Source organism: Pantherophis guttatus, chromosome 3 (genome assembly GCF_059756535.1).
Source record: "Pantherophis guttatus breed Tessera chromosome 3, ASM5975653v1, whole genome shotgun sequence".
Lineage (NCBI taxonomy): Eukaryota > Metazoa > Chordata > Lepidosauria > Squamata > Colubridae > Pantherophis > Pantherophis guttatus.
The window spans coordinates 89,001,109-89,008,930 of NC_142065.1; the positions used below are offsets into that span (position 1 = coordinate 89,001,109).

The following is a 7,822-nucleotide window of genomic DNA, read 5'->3' on the forward strand; positions in this document are numbered from 1 at the left end:
AAAAGATATTTAAATGGAGTCTGTGGTGAAGAAAAGGTTGAGAACAACTGCTTTAAGATTCTGTTTTGGACAGACTTCTGAGTTTTGTAGTCAACTGAAAATTTTTAAAAAAAGCTGTAGAATGCAGCTTCCAAGATCTGCAAGTGTGCATCACACACTGCCCATAGGAGGACAGACTATGCCTTGTAAAGGTTGCTTGGAAAGTAATCTACCAAATCCCCTGCATGGATTGCCCCTGTGACTATGTAGGACAGATGAGGTGGAAGCTAACCACCAGATTGCAAGAACACAAGCGAGTGGTCAGACAAGGAGACCCGAAATCATTGGTAGCCTCACACTGCAATGAACAATGACATACATTTCACTTTGCAGCTACTAAGATTGTTGGATGAGCAGGCACAAAAACAGCCAGGGAAGTGATTGAAACCTCTTGTCAGTCAAGAGGAGTGCTGATTTACCACCAGCCTATCAAGTACTTAGAAGGCAAAGGCTGTGCAGCACAAGAAAATGACAACTAACGATTTAAAAGTCAGCCATCAACACAGCCCAAGCAACATCTAAAAAGCCACTTACAACAGGCACTATAAATAGAACACACACAACAGTAGACACCCTGCTAGAGAGTTCCCTGAAAATGGGCTCCAGCACGAGTCCAAAAGCTTGAAAGACAAAATCTCTGGTCCCGGTGATCGACCCAGATTGAATCCTGAAAAAAAATTATATAATGAATTGCCTTTTAGTGGTTTGCCCAATGTTATTTGGAAGAAACTATTTATGTACCTGTCTGGATCATAAGTCCTATAGAATTTCACCAGAAAGAATTTCACCAGGAAGGAGATTAGAACCAGATTTTCTAATAAGCACTCAGGAAACATGTAGGCTCAGAAAGAAACATAGTTGTGTTTATTTCTGTGTAATAGTTTGGAATGCTTTGTTTTATTTGGCATTAATATATATATAAGACCTTTTCATTAAAGACAACATCATCTGTATATTATGGTGGAATTGGAATGAAGTCTTACCCCCACTTAATAACAGTTTACTGACTAATAAAGTCTATTAGGAATAATTTATTATCACGATAAGGTTTCTTCCTCCACTTTGGTAAATTTACCAGGGTTTAATTGTGTTATAAATAAAACGGTGTGCTTTCCTTTGTAAATAGCTAATGCAATAAGGTGCTTTAATTGAACCAAGGTAGGAAATAGAAATAGAAATGTTCTGCGCTGATTGAAAAGGGATCTGGATCTAGATGTATATTTTAACCACAGTAAATGAGACTACAATTAACTGGAACAGGATGCCTATTGCAAATATGCTTCTTTTATTGGTACCTGATTATTGTTATATTGAAAAACATCTGGAAACACTGCTGATCTATTGAATTGCTAGTTCATGGGGCAGCAGTAGCTACAATTAAAGAAAACGTAACATTTTAGAGAGGTTACTGTCAGTAGAATACCCCTGAATAAGATTACAGTTAGTGAATTAAGAACTTGACAAATTTGACTTGATTCAGAAATAATAAGATCAAAAGCAATGGAAATTTTTAAAGCACATATTAATGTAAGAGCAAATCAGAAGATGAAAGCAACATACAGTACTACAGTCTAGAAGTCTGCAAAAAACAGGAAAAAAATGGTTTGTTTCACACTTGAAGCAAACATATCATATTCCTGAAAACTTGCTGGAACAAACCCTGGAACATTTTTGTTATTCCAGGTTTCAGCAAAAAACAAGGCCCAATAAAGGAGAATATTCATAGTTTAGGGTTGAAATGAGGGGTCCTTGGTGCTCTTTGTATTTGGTTGTTTTCTTGCAGATGTTTCAGTACCCTTGGTAGCGCAGCAGACTAAAGCACTGTTAAGTAACACCAGCGGCCTGCAATTACTGCAAGTTCAAATCTCACCAGGCTCAAGGTTGACTCAGCCTTCCATCCTTCCAAGGTAGGTAAAATGAGGACCCGGGTTGTGGGGGCAATAAGCTGACTTTGTATAAAAAAAGAACACCGCTTTGGGGGGGGGGGCGAAAGCCCTACTAAGCAGGTATATACAAAAGTATGAATATTAGAAGGACATGATTTATTGTTGGGTTGGCACGCTTTTATGTGGTATAAAAGTACAAAAGTATAGGGTTATTTCAGAAGACATATGATACGAGAGTCTTTGTTATTAAACTGGGAGAAGATCAAACAATGTCACTATTTAAAAATTCCAGTCTGGTTATCACCTATTGAAGCAGTCTCACACACAATAACATTTAGGAAGGAACAAATTGTTAGATATGGTGAATTATTAAATGAAAGGGGTGAACTTAAGTCAAAGCAAGAACTAGAAGAACAAGAGCTTGAAATGGATTGGTTTTCATATATGCAAATACAGTTTAGATATGATGAAGATTCTAAAAAGGAGGGTTTTTATAGTAACTTGATAAACATAGATAAAATCTTAACAGGTTCTGATGACCATGTAATTAAAAAACTGTACAGTCATTTATTAGAAGTAAAATTGGCAGAAAAACAAGTTAAAGAAACAATGATTGCATGGGGGAAAAATGTGGGTCATGGGATTGACTTAGAGAAATGGGAAAAATTACGGTTGCAGAATTATAAAATGACAATGTCAACAGCATATAAGGAAAATTTGTATACGATGTTTTACAGGTGGCATTTACCCCCGGCGAGAATAGCCAGAATGTACAAGAATAAATCGGAGAAATGTTGGAAGTGTCATCAGACTCCGGGCTCATATTACCATATGTGGTGGACATGTGCAGAAGCTAAAAGATATTGGACTAAAATCCACAAATGCCTGGAAAAAATGACAAAGAAGCATATTGACTTTAAACCAGAGACATTTTTATTGGGGATTTTACCAGAAATATACAATAGAGAAATGAGATATTTAATTGTGAATGTTTTAACAGCGGCTAGAATTGTATTTGCTAGAAACTGGAAAGATGAGAAGATACCCACGGATGACGACGTTATCAAGAAAATTTTGGAGTGTGCTGAAATGAGTAAATTGACATTTGAAATTAGAGAACAAGAAGATAAACAATATTATTTGATATGGGATTTATTTTATCAATGGTTAGACAAGAAAGAATGGAAATGAAATATGAAATATGAAATGGATAAGATAATAAAACATATAAAGGGTTTTTTTCCCCCCTTATAGAGGACAATTTACTGCTAAATAATTGGTAAATGAGAATAATAATGTAATAAACTGTTAAGTAAGAAAATGTTGGATAGAGGATTAGGCACAAAAGATTTGTCACCGATCAATACACTTTCTGTAATTGTAATGGATGATAATTGTTTTATGCTTTAAATTTTGTTTAAAAATAAAAAAAAAATTCCAAAAAAACAAAAAAAAAACAAAAGTATGAATATAAATCAAATTAAAAAAAAAAAAAAGCTGGTAGGCCTGATAATTTTGCTATTGCTGCAATGTACTCCAAATTTAATTTCCCAATCTGGAGTCGACAAAGTATCTTTTTTAATGTGTTATACCAGGTTTGTCCTTCCAGATCTCAACATGTATTTAAATGAATTGCGATATTTCTTGCTTATATGTTCTGAAGCAAATCCTAATTAAAATATTTGAAATTACAATTCAAGTTTTATTTTTAGCTTTTGTTTTTTTGTACAAAGTACTGCACTTTTTTGGGATGTGCTACATCAGAGTTCTCCAACTTTTCCTGCTTTCAGGACCGGACCAGGGGGTGGGAGGAGCGGGGCGAGAGGGGATGGGCAAGCATATGCGTCCACCACTCATGCAAATGGAGCACGCACTCACATGCTTGCATGCTGCTCCTGTGGCTCGGTTCCCAAAGGCTCACACCTGGTAGTGTGCCCTGTGCTAGATTGTCACTCTTCTGAAGGCTTGTGTGTTACATGCTACACAATTATTTTTTAAAAAGCACAGGAAGTTTAAATGCACTTACTTAAAACTGTTTAAACAAATGTAAAACTCTCCCAAATGGCTTGTAGTAAAAACAATCAGTTCATTTTCAAAAGACAAAACCCCATACATATAAAATCAATTTAGGTAGCAGCTTGCAGAATGGTTTAAAATCAATTTAAAACAGATTTTGATTAGATTAAAAAATAAAGCTCACCCATTAAAAGTTTTGGACAACAAAATAACATTAAAAAAAGAAAGATCTGTCCTGTTACATGAAAATTGATAAGGTCAACACCTTCAGTACAGGAAGAATAATCCACAACAAATCTAAGAAGCCAGTGCTAGTTAAAAATCCAGTTTAGTCTGAACAAGTGGAGCTGGAGTAGTTATTTTAGTATCAAATTGAAATGAGAGAAAATATTTGCTACATGATAAAAATATGATGCTTTTTGTGGTAAGCATGTTGGCCTAAAATTGAGTAGTTCTAAGTGCAAAATACTAGATGGCCATGAAGCTCCTTGGGTAACTCTGATCTTCTTTCATAGGGCCAGTGGTGGGATTCAGCCAGTTCGCACCAGTTCGGGAGAACCGGTTGTTAACTTTCTGAGCAGTTTGGTGAACTGGTTGTTGGAAGAAATCATTAGGGCAGAGAACTGGTTGTTAAATTACTTGAATCCCACCACTGCATAGGGCTATTATAAGGATAAAATGGAATGAAGCCGAAGAGTAGAGACTCATGTACTTCTGAAGAAAAGTGTCCAAATCCATATCCACATCTAATGTAATAGGATCCTTCCCTTGAACTGGGTGTCATTTTTCCTTCCAGGTTGGAGGATTTCAGTCTCCCTCTTTATTAAGTCAGCTCAAGCAGAATACAGGAATTCATGGCCTCCATGGTGATCATGGGCTTACACTAAACCCATGTTTCTACACATATAGGCAAACACATGATAGATTTCATGTTTACCACAGAGAGATTGCGTGGGAAGTCCCTCCACCCCAGAAGAATGAAATATTTTGGGAAATATTTTTTTAAAAAAAGGCAGGATTGAATATTTCCCCTAAAGGAGAAATGGGAAAAGATCTTAAGGAAGGCAGAAACCAGACTCCTTGCCCCCAAGCAGAAACTGAGAAGGCCAGGTTTTAGAAATGCAGATTTGGTAATCCATTCAAGACAGGATATTTCAAAACTCCTTGAAGCAAGGTTTGACAGCCAACAAAGCAGGGGTGAAATCCAGCAGGTTCTGACAGGTTCTGGGGAACTGGTAGCAGAAAGTTTGAGCAGTTTGGAGAACCGGTGAATAGTTTGGAGAACCTCCAAATACCACCTCTGGCTGGCCCCAGAATGGGGTGGGAATGGAGAGTTTTGCAGTATCCTTCCCCTGCTATGCCCACCAAGCCACGCCCACAGAACTGGTAGTAAAAAAATTTGGATTTCACCAGTGCAACAAAGACAGAATGGTGGGATTAGAAAACAGCCCCTCATCCAAGATCCAACACAGGACGAAAGCCATTAGCCACAATAGGAATTGTCCAACACCCTTTCAGAACACAAGGCCCTTCATTGCACCACCCCCAGAACAGTTCAAACTTCAAAGTCACAGAAACCCATAAAGATCCATCCACCATTTTGTTAGCTGACCCAGGACTGCTGTTGGTTCTGTTCATCATTAAACTTCCTTTCCAATCAAACTCCATGTTGTTTCCAGCATCTTTCTCCCAGCTTGGAACTGAACCAGATGGATTTTCCTTCCAACAATTTAATGTGAATATGAAGAGCAACTGTTTGCTATGCTTGGATTACTTCCTGGGTCCAATAGAAACTGGCTGCCACTAGAACCTCTGTAGGGCAAATGGATTGATTCAGGCTCTTCATTATTCCGGATACTTTCTGGCAAGGATGCGTGGGGTTTCTCCAATGATCTTGCAGGCAGTTCTATGCAACAGAAAGTGATCTAGTACTTGAGACAATTGGTCTCTGGTGACCAATCCTCAACAACTCTCTGATTTACCAAGGATCTGCAGAATTTTTTGATATGCACACTTTCTCCTAGCTGTACCTTTATTTCAGTGATAAGATGGATATTCTAATCTATTGGATGATAATGTAAGCAGATGAGACTCATTTGTTGCAGTGGGCAACAAATCCATCCATCCATCCATCCATCCATCCATCCATCCATCCATCCATCCATTAATTAATTAACTACTTGTCTATGAAGGGGTCAGCACACACCTAAAGATTCCAGATAGTATTTACAGCAAACCTCACATACAAAATGGTTTCTTGTTACAATATTCCATTAATTTAGATACTAGTCAACATGTGTCAAAATTGGGAGCTGTTCTTATGGCATTTAAACAGTTCAGGGTTTTTTTCCCTTGCCCTTATGAAAATTAACTTTTGCCAGAGAGGAGGAAACACAAACACTAATTAATCTCATCAATATACATATTGATGAAACAGCATGAAATCAGAGAATGTTAATGCTTCCAACACTCTGATTTCATGCTGTTCCATCAATATGTACTTTCCTACTATGGATTAAAATTAGTGGAGCTTTACTTATTCATTAGAAATGTATTTAAAAGCGAGGGCTTTGATTAAGTGCAGGGCTAGTACATCAGAATTTGCACTCACTATTTATCAGATGCGATCTGAAAATAATTCACCATCATCTTCAAATCTTCTAACTTCACGATTCTGAGCCCTTAGCAGCAAATGCCATTGCCTTGCTCACAAAATAAAATACCACTACAAAACCCAGCATTTCTCTGAGAAAACAAAACAAAACAAAACAAAAAATTAGGACTAGTTAGTCCTTGATTTATGGCCATAACTGAGCCCAAAATTTCTGTTATAGGCAAAACAGTTGTTAAGTGAGTTTTGTCCCATTTTACAATTTTTCTTGTCCCAGTTGTTAAGTGAATCACTGCAGTTGCTAACTAAGTAACATGGCTGTTAAGTGAATGTGACTTCTTAATTGACTTTCCTTATCAGCAGTTTTCAAATGTTGATTATGAGCTGTGGTGGCGCAGTGGTTAGAGTGCAGTACTGAAGGCTACTTCTGCTGACTGCCAGCTGCCTGCAATTTGGCAGTTCAAATCTCACCAGGCTCAAGGTTGACTCAGCCTTCTATACTTCCAAGGTGGGTAAGTCCTTTCTGTGGGTCTCTATACCATTGCTTTGCTATTCTGGTGGTGCAGTGGTTAGAACGCAGTATTGCAGGCAAATTCTGCTGACTGCCAGGAGTTCGATCCCCACTCGCTCAGGGTGGATTTAATTTTCCATCCTTCCGAGGTCAGTAAAATGAAGACCCAGATTGTTGGAGGCAATATGCTGACTCTGTAAACTGCTTAGAAAGGGCTGTAAAGCACTGTGAAGTGGTATCTCAATCGAAGTGCTATTGCTATTGCTATTACATGACCCTGGGACACTGCAATCTTCATGAATAAAGGCCAGTTGCCAAGCAGTGGTGGATTTCAATTTTTTTTTACTACTGGTTCTGTGGGTGTGGCTTGGTGGGTGTGGCATGGCTTGGTGGGCGTGGCTTGGTGGGCATGGCAGGGGAAGGATACTGTAAAATCTCCATTCCCTCCCCACTCCAGGGGAAGGTTACTACAAAATCCCCATTTCCTCCCGATCAGCTGGGACTCAGGAGGCAGGGAATAGATGGGGGTGGGGCCAGTCAGAATTTTTACTACCGGTTCTCTGAACTACTCAAAATTTCCGCTACCGGTTCTCAAGAACTGGTCAGAACCTGCTGAAACCCACCTCTGTTGTCAAGCATCTGAATTTTGAACACATGACCCCAGGAATGCTGCAATGGTTGTGTGAAAAACAATCGTAAGCCACTTTTTTCAGTGTTGTAACTTCAAACAGTCACTAAATGAAAGGTTGAAAGGACAAC

The 7,822-nt window shown here is 38.3% G+C and overlaps 1 long non-coding RNA gene across 1 annotated transcript; it reads left to right on the forward strand.

The window, feature by feature from the left end:
* Positions 1-3,619, forward strand: LOC148114659 (uncharacterized). Its single transcript, XR_015733158.1, has 2 exons — positions 1-1,946; positions 2,663-3,619. It is a non-coding gene; the product is annotated as an uncharacterized LOC148114659 (long non-coding RNA).
* Positions 3,620-7,822: the final 4,203 nt, after the last annotated feature.